The following is a 15,893-nucleotide window of genomic DNA, read 5'->3' as shown; positions in this document are numbered from 1 at the left end:
GAGCGCCAATCTTGCAGCATCCGGATCCTTCTCGACCCTTTGTGGTAGAGACTGACGCCTCCAGTACGGCTCTCGGTGCCGTCTTGTCTCAGCAGCACGAACCGGAAGCGCCACTCTTACCCTGCGCCTTCTATTCCCGCCAGCTCCTTCCAGCGGAGCGTAACTATACCGTGTGGGAGCGGGAACTGCTGGCCATCAAGGTGGCCTTTGAGGTTTGGCGCCACCATCTTGAAGGAGCAAGACACCCGGTGGAGGTGAGAACCGACCACCGGAACCTGGAATACCTCCAGACCACCCGCAAGCTGAACCAAAGGCAGATCCGGTGGGCGTTGTTCTTTTCCCGGTTCCAGTTCCGGATCCGCTACATCCCTAGCTCCCAAAACCAGAAGGCGGATGCCCTGTCCCGGAAACCTGAAGACAACGCAGACACGGTTCAGCAAGCAGCACCCACCACGATCCTACCACCAGCTGCATTCCTGGCCACCCAGGAGGTTGAGCCACTGCAGGCTCGGGTGCGGGAGCAGCAACGGGTCGACGCTTGGGCCCAGGAACGACTCCGGGAACTGGCCGAAGGATCATGCCCTCAGTATCCAGGGCTGGTTTCGCATCAGGGTCTCCTGCTGCACCACGGGCGCCTGTACATCCCACCAGGGCCGCTGCGGGCTGAGGTTCTCCGGATGACCCATGACGCTCCAGCGGCGGGGCACTTTGGGCGGTATCGGACCACCCATCTGGTAAGCCGTGAGTTTTGGTGGCCCCGCTTGAAGGCTGACGTGGCTCGCTACGTCGCTGGTTGTGACGTCTGCAGGCGGGCCAAGGGGCCTACCGGGCGACCCCCCGGCCTTCTTCAGCCGTTGCCGGTTCCACCACGTCCTTGGCACACAGTTTCTCTAGACTTTGTAGTGGAGTTACCCCCGTCTCGTGGCTGCACCTGCCTTCTAGTTTTCTCTGACCACTTCACGAAGATGGTGCACTGTGCCCCCTGCCCATCCATACCCTCAGCTAAGGAAACCGCGCAGCTGTACCTTCAGCATGTCTTCCGCCTGCATGGCCTACCTGAGCGTGTAGTATCCGACCGCGGCGTTCAGTTCACGTCCCGGTTTTGGCGTGCTTTGCACCAGGCCCTCGGAACAGAGGTCTGTCTCTCATCTGCTTACCACCCACAGACTGATGGCCAGACAGAACGGGCGAACGCGGTACTGGAACAGTACCTCCGGTGTTACTGCAGCTACCAGCAGGACGACTGGGTCGACCACCTAGCATTGGCGGAGTTCGCTTATAACAACGCGGTGAATGCGTCCACCCAGCAGACCCCGTTCCAAGCCAGTTATGGCCTTCACCCACGGTTGTTTCCGGATGTGCTGCCGGCATCTGCGGTCCCTGCGGTGACAGAGTGGCTTCAGGAGCTCCAGTCCCAGCAACAGCTGTTGATGGAGCAGCTGCGCCAGGCCAAGGAGGCGTACAAGGTCCAGGCCGACCGCCACCGCCAGGTGGGGCCGGAACTTCACGTCGGTGACTTGGTATGGCTTTCCACTCGCCACCTCCACCCTTCTCGACCTTCGCGGAAGCTGGACGCCCGGTTCACCGGCCCGTTCCCTATTGTGGACCAGGTCTCGCCTGTGGCATTCCGTCTCCAGTTGCCAGCAACCCTGAAGGTTCACCCGGTATTCCACAGGTCCCTTCTGAGTCCGGTGGCCCCACCCGACGAGTTCCACCCAGACCGTCCCCGACCGCAGCCAGGTTTGGTGCAGGGAGAGCCAGAGTACGAGGTGGAACGCATTCTGGACTCCCGATACCGCAGGGGAAGGCTGCAGTATCTCATTGACTGGAAGGGGTATGGGCCAGAGGACCGCTCCTGGGAACCAGCGGTCAACGTCCACGCACCTGCCTGCATCCGGGAGTTTCATGCAGCGTACCCCAGCAAGCCGGGTCCGGGCCCTCAAGTGAGGGGGGGGCCTGGGAGGGGGGATGGTGTGATGGCCTGGGATTCCGAGTCTGAGAGCGATCCGGAGGAACCCCAGCCGGCACAGGAGTCCCCGCCTCCAGGGCCGGCTGAACCTGGGCAAGGCCTAGTTGCTGAGGAAACTCAAGAGCAGGCACCAGGTGAAATCATTCAGGCCCCAGAGGTGCTGGAAGACTCAGTGGCTACAGGTGAGCCTCCTCCAGGACCCAGTAACCCTTCGGCCTCTCCTGATCTGCAGAGGCTTAGGGCAGAGAGGCGAAGGGAACTGGTGTCTCCCAGGAGGAGTGCTCGCCTTAAGGCCAAGAGAGGCGGGGCTTCTGGGGGCCGGGACCGCCCCCGGCCTTAGAAGAAGATAAAGGTCAGGCAGCCCGGTCTCAGGTTGCGGGAGCAACGTCGTTGTGAAGTATCTGCTTTACCCAGTCCTTGTTTGGCACTCCCAGTGTGCCTATTCCCCGCCTGGATTCCTGCTTCTGCCTTACCAGTGTTCCTGCTTCCCCGCCTGGATTCCTGCTTCTGCCTTACCAGTGTTCCTGCTTCCCCGCCTGGATTCCTGCTTCTGCCTTACCAGTGTTCCTGCTTCCCCACCTGGACTCCTGCTTCTGCCCTACCTCCGTTCCTGCTGACCTGCCCGGCTCCCTGTTGATCTTGGCCTACGGTAATAATACCTCATCCCCCCTGGGACCAGCACAACTTGCTTGTCTCAAACTCGGTCTTGGCACACTTCGACGAGAGGCTGCCAGTTGTGCTAGCATGCGACGCCTCACCCTATGGCATTGGTGCTGTCCTGGGACACCAACTCCCGGATGGAAGAGAGGTACCGGTAGCATACTTTTCCCAGACACTCAACGAAACCGAGCGGAACTACTCGCAAATCGACAAGGAGGGTCTGGCAATCGTGAAGGGAGTAAAAAAATTCCATGATTTCTTGTACGGGCGGCCCTTCACCGTGGTGACTGACCACAAGCCGTTGCTTGGCTTGTTTGCCCCCGAAAAGCAGACCCCCCAAGTGCTGTCTCCTCGCGTCCTCAGGTGGTCAATTTTCCTTGCCAGCTACCAGTATGCACTGATTCACCGCCCTGGAAAGGCGATGGGCCATGCAGACGCCCTCAGCAGGCTACCACTACCGGAAACAGGCCCCGACCCAGCACCTGCACAAGAGGTTATGAGCCTGGAGCTGCTTCCCGACCGCCCCATTCAGGCACAAGAAGTTGCACACCATTCGAAGAAAGATAGGGTCATCTCCCGGGTCCTGGACTGGGTGTGGAGGGGATGGCCCAGCAGCAGCCCCGGGCCAGAATTCGCCAGCTACACAACCCGCAAACATGAACTGTCAGCCCACAAGGGGTGCCTGTTATGGGGAAGCAGGGTCGTTGTTCCCCAGCCCCTCCGCAAAAGGGTCCTCACAGCCCTACACGAGACACACCCAGGGGTAGTAAGAATGAAGGCCCTTGCCAGGAGTTACGTGTGGTGGCCGGGGATCGACGGAGAGATAGAGGCCTGGGTCAAACACTGCCAGGCCTGCCAAGAATCCCGCCCAGATCCCCCAAGGGCCCCAGTCCAGTCATGGGAGTCCACCCGAGCACCATGGTCACGCCTGCATGTGGACTTCGCTGGCCCCTTTCAGGGGAAAACATTCTTCATAGTGGTGGACTCCTACACCAAATGGCTGGAAGTCGCACTGGTACCGTCCACTTCTACGGCCGCAGCCATCCGGGTACTACGCCGGCTGTTTGCAACCCACGGGCTCCCTGACACTCTCGTCTCAGACAACGGGACTGCATTTACGTCAGGAGAATTTCAAAACTTCACAGCGCAGAACGCCATCCGCCACATCCGTTCGGCGCCATTCCACCCGGCCACCAATGGCCAAGCAGAACGCATGGTGTGGACCACCAAGGACACCCTTCGCCGCATGACGCAAGGGGATTGGGAGTACCGCCTTGCCACATTCCTTCTAGCACAGCACAGCACCCCCAGCTCAACGACTGGCCGGAGCCCCGCTGAACTACTAATGGGTCGGCGCCTTGCAATCAGATTGGACCGCCTTCACCCCGATAGAGCTCAGGATGAGGTAGTGGTGGGGGAAGGCAGGAACCCCCGGACCTTCACGGCCCAGGACCCAGTGTACGCAAAGAATTTTGGGGCAGGCCCTGCATGGGTACCTGCCACAGTCACCAGGGTCACTGGCCCCGTGTCGTACGAGGTGCTAACAGATGGGGGGCAATGCTGGCGCCGCCACTGCGACCAGATACGGCGACGATTCCCGGGAGAAAACCAGGAGGAGGAGGACAGGTCAGAGGAGTCCCAAGGGAACAGTGGGGCAGTGAGGCCCATAGAGCAGCAGGGGCAAGCAGGAGAGGCAGAATCAGTAAATACAGAGAGGACCCGTGAGGCCGAAAGGACACCGGAACCAGAACCACGACTGAGCGAGCCGGTTGCGCCAGACCAAACAGCCCCATCACAGCCAGCATCTGTGGAACACGAGCCAGAACCCGAACCCCAGACCAGGAAACACCACAGGCCGCAACGCACACGTAGGCCGCCGGCGTACCTTGAGGACTATGAATGCGACCTCCCGGGCAGGACTGGAACTTAGAGGGGAGGGGTGTTATGTACTGAGTCGAATAGGATCCAAACTGCAGCAGTCTGATTGGTCCTAGAACAATAGGCTCCAAAAGGCAGCAGTCTGATTGGTCCTAGAACAATAGGCTCCAAAAGGCAGCAGTCTGATTGGTCCTAGAACAATGCAGCAGTATGATTGGTTAGCAGGAACCACCCAATCATGCTCCAGATAGAAGTGAATCCACAACCTGATTGGCTTACAGTAGAATTCCGGAATTAGCCAATCATGTGCAGCCCATTGTGTAAATAATGTATATAAAGCAGATACTCTGAGGGGACATTCATTCATTCCTCCTCACCACTATGAGCTGAATAAAGAGCATGAAATCACTTTGCGACTCTGAGTATATTTCACTGGGAATCCCATGTTATTCATGGCCATTGGTAGCCTGCAAGGAGGATCTGAGTGAACACCGCTCTCCCCACTTGCGATTCTGGGCCAATGATGTTCAGAGGCCTCCTGTCTCCTGCAGGGGAGGGAGAAAGTAGCCATTCTGGCTGGTAGCCATGAACAGCCTTCTCCCCCAAGGACCTGTATCTCCTCCCTTATCTTTCTTTTCCTCAGGAAAACTGAGGTGGGCTCCCCTTCTTCATCCATCAGGTAAGTGCGCAAACACTCCCATGACACTTTATATCTGCTTTTAATCCAGAAAGATACCCTGATCCAGATGAAAAGAAGAGGGGTGGGGGGTGGGGAGACTGGAGAGAAAAAGAAGAGGCAAAAAAGAAAAAGAGAGGAAGAGCCTTTTGACGTGGAAGGAAGCACCATCATTCTGAAATTGCAAATGGGAATGCAATGAAGAGACAAAGGTCGAGAGCACATAATAATATTAATAGCCACACGATTGAGGGAGACTGAGCAAAGATATGAGAAGCATCTTCCAATATCTGAAGGGCTTTCACAAGGAGGAAGGGGCAAGCTTGTTTTCTCCTGCTCATCGTGGGGAGGGCCAGGTGGTCTGTAGCCCCGGGCACATGATTTTGAGGGGGCATGAGCCAGATGCCCCCATGCTAGGATCCCTGCCTTCCTACTGCTGGGCATCTCTGCCCATTGGAGCCCAGCCTGGCCTTGCTGCAGGCACCCTGGCCCCATGCTAAATGGCTGCCCAGCCAGTGTTGGGGGGGGTGCACCTGCCAGGAGCTGCCATGGCCAGGCAGGCTCCCCCTTGGTGTGGGAAGGTGAGGAGGGAGCACAGCATGGCCCTGTGAACCCTCGGTGCCGCATGCCTGCCCAGCAGCGATGGAGTCTAGAGTTGGGCTAGCGGGAAGGGTTTTGTTCACCCTCTGCCCCCAGGCCCTGGTCCCGCCTGCAGAGCGCCCCCCCCAAGAGAACTCAAAAGATGCTGTGCGACGGTGAGCAGAGAGCAAAACTCACTTTCTGAGTTGTTCAACAGTGGAACAGAGCCCTTCATAAGGTGCTGGATTCTCCTTTGCAGGGAGATTTTGAGCAGAGGTTGGATGGGCAGCTGTCAGGGATGCTATAGCTGTGATGCATGCATTGCAGGGGTTGGACTTGATGATTCTTGGTGTCTCTTCTGTGAACCAATAATAATAATAATAATAATAATAATAATAATAATAATAATAATAATAATAATTTATTATTTATACCCCGCCCATCTGACTGGGCTTCCCCAGCCACTCTGGGGGCTTCCAACAAAACACTAAAATACAATAATCTATTAAACATTAAAAGCTTCCCTAAACAGGGCTGCCTTTAGATGTCTTCTAAATGTCTAAAAGGTAGTTTTTGTTCTCTTTGACATCCGGTGGGAGGGCGTTCCACAGTGCGGGCGCCACTCACGAGAAGGCCCTCTGCCTGGTTCCCTGTAACTTGGCTTCTCGCAGCAAGGGAACCACCAGAAGGCCCTCAGCGCTGGACCTCAGTGTCTGGGCAGAATGATGTAGGTGGAGACGCTCCTTCAGGTATACTGGACCGAGGCCGTTTAGGGCTTTAACACTTTGAATTGTGCTCAGAAACGTACTGGGAGCCAATCCCAGTCACCAGTCTAGCTGCCGCATTTTGGATTAGTTGTAGTTTCTGGGTCACCTTCCGGGTCACATAGAGCGCATGACAGTAGTCCAAGCGGGAGATAACCAGAGCATGCACCACTCTGGCGAGACAGTCCACGGGCAGGTAGGGTCTCAGCCTGCATACCAGATGGAGCTGATAAACAGCTGCCCTGGACACAGAATTGACCTGCGCCTCCATGGACAGCTCTGAGTCCAGAATGACCAGGCTGCGCACCTGGTCCTTCAGGGGCAGAGTTACCCCATTCAGGACCAGGGAGTCCTCCACACCCACCCACCACCTGTCCCCCAAAACAGTACTTCTATCTTGTCAGGATCCAACCTCAATCTGTTAGGCGCCATCCATCCTCCAACCGCCTCCAGGCACTCACACAGGACCTTCACCGCCTTCATTGGTTCCGATTTGAAAGAGAGGTAGAGCTGGGTATCATCCGTATACTGATTAACATCCAGCCCAAACCCCAGGAGAAGACACATTTGAGAAGATCATTTTGTGTGCACGTTGGGGTGCATTAAACTCTTTCCTTTTCAACTCTACAATTCTGTGATTCAATAACCACCTTCACAGGGATGTTTCACACAGGTTGCTTTTGCTATTTGAGGAGGGTCCGTGACAGCAAGAAGAGCTGTTCTTTCAGCCAATGGAGGCATTCCTTCCCAGGCTAAGGGTAGTAGTGACTGAGAGGGTTGGAGACCTTTCATGGGGGCAGCAAGGGGAGAGGAAAGGGTCTTCAACCTCCTGTACACACATGAATATTGTCCCCCTCACAGTGCCTGGAACGGTTAACAGAGCGAGATCGGGTAAGGGGGAAAACAATTCAATTATGCAATTGGGGTCATGAGACAACATTGAGTAATTTTTGGGCACAGCTAAGAGCTGATATAACTCACCGTAATGGCAACAAACGTGGCGTCCTGTACAGCTACAAAGTTGCACTTGGTTTTGCCCGCACCACTGTCGGCATCTGCCCCCGAGACGTAGACATAGCAAACCACTACACCATTGACCTTGGCCTCTGGTGAAATCTGGAGGAGGTAAAAGAAGACTGTGAAGGTTCTGTCTCTCAGGACTAAACTTCTACACTTTCCACAACTTATTCCACCATGACCCTGCTGGCTTGGACACCCGGAGGGCACCAGGATGGGGAAATCTGGTGCAGGAAGAATGCAGGGCTGGAGCAGAGAGTCAGTCCCTTCTGCTGCCTCCCTGCACCTTCAGGACAGGGTCTGAGCCAAGGTGGTAGGAAAGGCTGCATCAGAGTCACTGGTTTCCCTAGGCGGCCACTGGCAGACTGGGAGAGAGGAGCCCCATTGCCCACGAAACTGGCCCATTGTCTTTCGCACCGTAAATCTGAGTTTGCTGAAGCGCATTATTGCAGATTTGGAAGCAAGAGCTTCCATGGACCATATAAATGAGGTAATAAGAAGAGTCGGACATGTGGATCTGGCCAAAGGGGGCACATCTAGTCCAGAATCCTCTTCTCACAGTGTCCAACCAGAAGCCCCATTTGGGAAACTCTCCAGGAGGACAGAGGGGCAAGATCCCACCTCTTTGGGAGTCACAGCAAGTGGTGCTCAGAGGCAGATTTAAAATGAATAAAGTAGAGAAGTATGGAGCTCAGAGAAGAAGCATCTGAGAAGAAGGCCATACCTGGAGCCAGCAGCTATGTCTTCCCTCCACTGTTGGCGTCTTTAGGCCTCAGAATCAGATGTGAGGGGTTTGAGGTTACTCCCATGTGTGTTTCCATGTGTGTTTGCCAACCGTCTTTTGCAAGATGGATGTCGGAAGCCCTGAGGGACATGTGCCAAGAACCACTCAAAGACCATAGAGTCAAAGGTTCATAGAAGGGACGCCAAGGATTATCAAGTTCAACCCCCTGCAATGCAGGCATCAAAGCGATAGCATCCCTGACAGCTGCCCATTGCATTCCCATTTGCAATTTTATAATGATTTTGCTCGCTCCCACGTCAAAAGGCTCTACCTGGTCTCACTTCAAGTAAACGGACAAATGTTCCTCCATCGGATGCCCACAGGCAGCAAAGTTGGGTGAAGCAACTGCCAGATGCAGAAGAGTGAACTTGGGAATGAGCCCAGATCAGAAGGTGATATTGGGGGACAGTGGGTGGGAGTGGGGAGCAGCAAGGCCAAAGACATCCCTTTCCATGCCAACAGATTCAGGGATGGAGCTGGGGAAAATGGGCAAATAACACAATTGAGAATTCATTGAAAATATTGTTACACTGCACCCAAATCTCTGAGTTGGGAGAAAACCCAGGGGTTTCTGTGCTTGCCTGGAGTTTGGTGTCCTTGGATTGAAGGTCAGCAGGGGCTTTGCTGCCTTTAGGATATCTGGTGTTATTTATACATATAGAGAGAGCCTGAGCAGAAAATGCAAGACTTCAGTGCATTAACACCTGCAAAACTCTCAAACTGGCTCAGGACCTCTCTACCTCCAACGCCACCTCACCCCATATGTACCAACCTGGATCCTGAGTTCATCATCTGAGGCCCTCCTTCATGTGCCTCCTCGGTGAGAGGGGCAACACTAGGCTTCTGGGGGTTGGGGGTGGAGGAAAGGCCCACCCGTTAATCTGGAAGACCCCCTCACTGATTTGCTGCTCTTGAAACCTGGCTCATTTTTTATTTTATTTTTTGAGATGCTCATGAGGACACTCAACTAACCAGCCAGAGTCGTTGCCTTACAAAAAAAAAAGCCCTGTCTGACCAGTTCAGCAACCTTCTCTCTGAGATTCTAACCCTCCATAGGTACAGGACCCCATGAATGAGAAGGAACTCAGGACACGCTCCAGTCCACAATATGAATAACCTTTCTGCCAAACCCCAGGGGTCAACACCCTTCAGGTTTCTGATGTGGAGCTGGATGCCACAACTCGCTTGCAAGCAAGAGGAGAGAGGCCATCAGGGTTGGGTTGGGGGCAGAGGTCCAGGGCTCCACTCAAGAGCACTTTTGGGTTGTACTTTCAGATCTCTTATTCTATTCTGGGCTACGCATGCTGTGCCTCCTCTTTTCATGACTTGGATGTGCAAGGTGAAAGGCAGAGGTTGGATGGCTCAAAGGACACATCAGGAGGAGCCGAGGAGCAAGACATTGAGGTCAAAACTCCACGTGGAAGAAGCCCTGCAGAGGCTTCTACCCAGATGAATGTGGGTAGGTGTGAGAGGGGGTGGACATCACTATCACACCCTTGTCAGACAGGTGTCTGTGGGTCAGGTGTCACCCACTTGCTTTTGGGCAATGCCCTAAACAGATATTTATACTCCACCGTAAAAGGATTGCCTTGTAGAGGATACTGGGATTGATCTCTTGGTGTTATGCTGATCCCACCTACAACCCTGTTCATCATCACTGATTAGGAGCTGGAGAAAGGTGGCAATTAGCACACACAAGGATTCGTTTGTGATGGTGGGGAGAGGTCCCCACCATCAGGGTAAAACTTTGCTTTTTGCATGTTCATTGGAGAAATTTTGGAGGGGATGCACTTATGCGACCTCCGAGCCAAGGAGTTAAGAAATATTACACCTTTTAGAAGGCTTTTGAAGGAAGTCCTGTATGGGGAGTTTTTTTTAAAAAAAGTTTGCTGTTTTATTATGTTTTTCTATATGTTGGATGCCGCCCAGAGTGGCTGGAGCAACTCAGTCCAAAGGGTGGGTTATAAATAAAAACCTCATGATGATGATGAAGGAACAGAACATCCCTCTTTTCACTGGAGAAATGTTGGAGGGTATGCATGTCTTGCCTAGAAGCCTGGGGGAAACCTTGCTGTGTCCCCCACCCATTGCTTTACTTCCCCCCAGCTCTGCTTCCCAACATCAACATACTGGGCCGCCCACTCATGAGGCAAGGGTCAGTGCCCACCTTGGGTGGCAGGATCCACAGGGGCATCAGATTCAGCCACCAAGAAATGCATCTTGGCGGCTTGCTGATATCTTCCTTCTTGATCCTAATGTAGATTTCAACTCACCCCTTCTTCCCTGGGTAGGGGCTGGGTGGGGGCTTGAAAGCACCATTTTGTGGTTTGCCTGAGGGGCTCAAATGTCTTGGGCTGGTCCTGTCCACAAGGCTCTAACTTCCCCCCTTCTCCTTCATGGCCCCCATCTTCTTTCTCCATGCCCCTCCAACCCTCCAAGTGTCCCCATCTTCCAGGAACAGTCCTGGACTTACAGAAGCTCTCCCAGTTGATCTGGCTTGATCTCAAATGTCCCACTTTTCCTAAGGGCCTCCCCGTTTCCATCAGAGAAATGTTGGAGGGTGTGGAGTTATGTGACCCACAGTTCAAGAAGGACACTGACAAACTGGAACGTGTCCAGAGGAGGGCAACCAAAATGGTCAAAGGCCTGGAAATGATGCCCTATGAGGAACAGCTAAGGGAGCTGGGCATGTTTAGCCTGGAGAAGAGGAGGTTAAGGGGTGATATGATAGCCATGTTCAAATATATAAAAGCATGTCACATAGAGGAGGGAGAAAGGTTGTTTTCTGCTGCTCCAGAGAAGCGGACACGGAGCAATGGATCCAAACTACAAGAAAGAAGATTCCACCTAAACATTAGGAAGAACTTCCTGACAGTAAGAGCTGTTCGACAGTGGAATTTGCTGCCAAGGAGTGTGGTGGAGTCTCCTTCTTTGGAGGTCTTTAAGCAGAGGCTTGACAACCATATGTCAGGAGTGCTCTGATGGTGTTTCCTGCTTGGCAGGGGGTTGGACTCGATGGCTCTTGTGGTCTATTCCAACTCTATGATTCTATGACCCCTGAGCCATCGGAAGGCAGTCCTATATAGGGAAGTTTTTAAATGTTCTCTGTGTTTGTGTGTGTCCTAGCTTTTTCAGATGTGCTCAATTCCTGTTTCTGAAACATCCTTCTCAGTGCAGGTGCCCAAGGAAGGGGGACAGTTGGAGGGGAGACACAAAGGAAGGGGCAGGAGGAGGACCAGGGGAGACCCCAGGGAGAGGTGGGGGCCTACAATGTGAGAAATGCCCTTGTGCAAAGCCATGTTTGGAAAAGAACCATAAAGCCTGGATGGCACCACTGACTGGCAGAGAGAGAGAGAGAGAGAGAGAGAGAGAGAGAGAGAGGTTCTGAGAACCTGACCAAAAATATCCCCTCTACCCAGCACACGTTTCCACACTATGAACCAACACAAAGGTTTCCAATGATTGCATTTATTAAAAAGAAAAAGCTAAAGCATTTTTGCAGGCAAACCAAATCCAAGCTCCAATCCCGAGCCCACTTTCTAAGGAGTCAGGCCCCACTGGCCACAGTGGGGCTTACTCATGAGTAAACAGGCAGACAGGACGGCTCCCTCTTGACTCCTTCCCAGCATCACCTTCAGCAGCATCAAGCAAAGCGGTTTCTTCCCCAGCAGAGATGGGGGTGCAGTCGAGGCAGCTGCACATCAGAGGAGAGCAGGGTGGTCTTCCTTTTACCAGAGGTCTTGCACTGGAGATCGGCAGAGTTAGTATCCTGTGAGAGAAAACACTATTAAAACGGGTGTTGGTGGCGGCTCTGAAAACCCAAACTAGTGACTCCAACTGGGAGGCAGAAGAGCTGCTGTTGTCAGAGTTCAAAATGTACACAGAGGGTCTGTGTTGCAGAGGGTTGGACTAGATGACCCTTGGTGCATCCCAATGCTACATTTCTCCTCTATGATAGTAGGAGAGACCTCTGAGCATTTCATATATGTACTTGGTTGAATTTGAGAGCGGCTTTGCTACCACGCAGACATTTTTTCTAATGTGGTTCATTTTCCTTCTTCTTTTTGCAAACAACAACCCCAGAAGAGGACACATTTGAGAAGATCATTGTTTGTGCGCTGGTGTGCATTTAACCCTTTCCCTCCCAGCCATTGGAATTTCTCTTCCAACTCTACGATTCTGTGATTCAGTAACCACCTTCACAGGGATGTTTCACACAGGTTGCCTTTTCTATTTGAGGAGGGTCAGCGACTGAGCCCCCACCCTCTCACACCAGGAAGAGCTCTTCTTTCAGCCAATGCAGGCATTCCTCCCATCCGAAGGGGAGTTGTGGCTGAGGGGTCAGAGAGCTTTCATGGGGACAGCAAGGGGAGAGGAAAGGGTCTTCAACCCCCTGTGCACACTAATATTGTTCCCCCTCACAGTGGCTGTAAAGATTAAGAGGGGGAGGGGGAGCAGAGCGATGAGTCTCATGCATGTGGGATCATGAGACCCCACTGACTAATTTTCAAGGAAAACTAAAATTTGATTTAACTCACCTCTACGGCAACACCATTGGCGACCACACCGAAAAAGTATGCTTTGGGGCCGCCAGCACCTACGAGATTGCAGTATCCCATTCTGCTGTCGACATCTCTGAATGCAATAACCTTGGGCTCTGGTGAAATCTGGAGGAAGAAAAAGAAGACTTTGAAGGCTCTGTCTCTCAGGGCTGACCTTCTAAACCTTCCATAACGTCTTCCACCATGGCCCCGCTGGCTTGGACACCTGGAGGGCACCAGGTTGGGGAAAGCTGGTGCAGGAAGAATGCAGGGCTGGAACAGAGAGCCAGTCCCTTCTGCTGCCTCCCTGCACCTTCAGGACAGAGTCTGAGCCAAGGTGGTTGGGAAGGCTGCGTCAGAGTCACTGGCTTCCCTGGGTGACCAGTGGCAATCTGGGAGAGAGAAGACCCCTTGCCCAGGAAACTGGCTCGTTCTTTTACCCACCATAAACCTGAGTGTGCTGAAGTGCATTATTAAAGATTTGGAAGGAAGAGCTTCTGTGGATCATATAAATGAGGTAATAAGAAGAGACTGGCTGGTGGATCTGGTTAAAGGGGGCCCATCGAGCCCAGCATCCCCTTCTCCCAGGGTCCACCTGAAGCCCCCTTTGGGATATTCTAAAGGAAGACAGAGGGGCAAGATCCCACCTCTTTGGGAGTCACAGCAAGTGGTGCTCAGAGGCAGATTTAAAATGAATAAAGTAGAGAAGTATGGAGCTCAGAGAAGAAGCATCTGAGAAGAAGGCCATACCTGGAGCCAGCAACATCAAGAGGAGGACGGCAACAGAGAGGAGGCAGAAGATCTTCATGGCTGGAGGTTGGTGGGAATCCTGGAGGTACCAGAAGCCAAGTGGAAGAGCAATTGCCAGGGGAAGGAAAGGTCCCCCTACTTATAGGTTGCTGGGGGACTGATGAAATCTTGTGGGATGCCAACCGTTGTTTGCAGGATGGATGTGGCAAGCTCTGAGTTTCATGTGTCAAGGACCAGCCAGAGACCACAGAATCATAGGTTCATCAAGTCCTACCCCATCACAGCTGTAGCATCGCTGACAGGTGCCCATCCAACCTCCTGCAAAGGAGAATCAGGCACCTTCTGATGGGCTCTGTTCCACCGTTGAAAAACTCAGAAAGTGAATCTGTTGGTTTGTGTTTTGCTCTCTGCTCACAGTGTCATGGCATCTTTTGATTTGGGGGGGGGGGAGGGCGCACTGCAGGCGGGACCAGGGCCAGGGGGCAGAGGGTGAACAAAACCCTTCCCGCTAGCCCACCTCTAGACCCAATCACTGCTAGGCAGGCATGGGGCACCGAGTGTTCACAGGGCCATGCTGTGCTGCCTCCTCACCTGCCTACACCAAGGGGGGAGCCTGCCTGGCCATGGCTGCTCCTGGCAGGTGACGCCCCCCCCCCCCGCCAACACTGGCCGGGCAGCTATTCAGCATGGGGCCAGGGTCCCGGCAGCAATCCTCCCCTCCCCCATTTTTGCATGCTATTTTCACCCATGTGGATACATATTACACCACTGTATGCGTTTTGGTGGACGTTACTTGATTGAACTGCCTTGCGGAATTCATGGAAGGAGAACACTTGGAAGGACAGCTCTGTTCCTAATCATCCATAGTTGCGGAAAGTACATGCAGCTGAGGTACAAAACGTTTTTTTGGATAAATAGTCCAGCCCTGATGGAGGTGCTCTCATGCAGTCCATGCCCAAGAGCCAGGTAATCTCCCAACACCTCACCTGCTTGGGGGCCCAGCTAGAAGGGCCTTTGGCCTCACCCAGCTGCAGGACTCTTCTCAGGATCAGTCCTGAGAATCTTATGGAAACATTTCCTCTTGGGCTTGCTCACCACCCTCTCCAACTCAACAGGTGGTCCCCAACTTCACAAACTGAGTCCTTCATCCTCTTCTCTCCCTGGGCACCACCCAAAGCTGATCTGGAGGCTATTATCCCACATTGCCCAATACTTTGGAAAGGATTTTGAGGATGCAATGGGTGGGGTCTGCAGGGGAGAAGAGCTGGGATTCCCATCCACAACTGGACATCTGTGGCCTTGGATACAACACCATCAGTCCAGCACCAAACTGTTCTGTTGCTCTTCCATGCTCTCCAGATCCATCTTTCCAAGGGAAAGGCAGCCTTAATCTTGTCTTTTCCTGGACAGTCTTTGTGCACTGTCCTGCTGTCTATTCGTGAGTGTGTGTGTTTTGTGTTGTGCTGCTTTTATGGTATTTGTGTTGCTTTCTGAATGCTTTGTTTCAACAGTTCTGGCTGACACTGGTTTAAAATTCTGTGCATTGTTGTAAATATATGGGGGGAATTACAAAAAATGGGCACCCAAAGGTGAGGACAAGGCTTTTCCATTTAATTTTGCAGAAAGGGGAGAAGTATCAGTGCCAGTCGTGAGCTGTTGGTCTGGGCTGTTCCTGCTACATTTGGAAGGCAGTTGCTGGTCTTTTGCAATCTCCACAGAGATGGGCCCCAGGAGATGTCTTCAGCATCCTTTCCCAAGAGCCTGAAGTTCAAACCCAGCAGGCAAGGTGGGGAACCTGTGGTCACAGGGCTAAGTCCCATTTCCCCACCTGGTCTTGCTTCAAGTTAATGGACAAGCGTTGCTCCATCGGATGCCCACAGGCAGCAAAGTTGGGTGAAGCAACTGCCAGATTCATGACAGTGAATTTGGGAATGAGCCCAGATCAGAAGGTGATATCGGGGGACAGTGCATGGGATTGGGGAGCAGCAATGCCAAAGACATCCCTTTCCATGCATCCGAACTCTTCCTTCCCTGCCACACAGGACAGAGATCAACATGCTGGAGCAACCCAGTATGAATAATATGATGATGATGATGGAACAGGACACCCCTCTTTTCATTTGAGCCACACAGAGTGGCTGGGGAAACCCAGTCAGATGGGTGAATATTATTATTATTATTATTATTATTATTATTATTATTATTATTACTACTACTACTTCTACTATTACAACTACTATTGAGTAGAATGTCCCTATTTTCATTGGAGAAAGGT

General features: G+C 53.0%; 2 long non-coding RNA genes across 3 annotated transcripts in view; one reads left to right on the top strand and one right to left on the bottom strand.

The window, feature by feature from the left end:
- Positions 1 to 13,829, bottom strand: part of LOC309366034 — a 71,800-nt gene extending 57,971 nt beyond the window's left edge. The window contains exons 1-3 of one of the 2 annotated variants that reach the window (XR_014166425.1): positions 13,619 to 13,829; positions 12,866 to 12,994; positions 11,780 to 12,096 (exon numbers count right to left, since the gene is read on the bottom strand). This is a non-coding gene — a long non-coding RNA (uncharacterized lncRNA). Of the gene's footprint in view, positions 1 to 11,779; positions 12,097 to 12,865; positions 12,995 to 13,618 lie in introns of those variants that run through there. The other variant, XR_014166424.1, reaches the window with a different exon arrangement.
- LOC309365984 overlaps positions 1 to 15,893 on the top strand; it is a 119,384-nt gene that overhangs the window by 19,333 nt on the left and 84,158 nt on the right. The window lies entirely within an intron of this gene.

Source organism: Podarcis melisellensis (assembly GCF_964234715.1).
Source record: "Podarcis melisellensis genome assembly, chromosome: 3".
Lineage (NCBI taxonomy): Eukaryota > Metazoa > Chordata > Lepidosauria > Squamata > Lacertidae > Podarcis > Podarcis melisellensis.
This window is presented reverse-complemented; position numbering and strand designations above follow the sequence as displayed.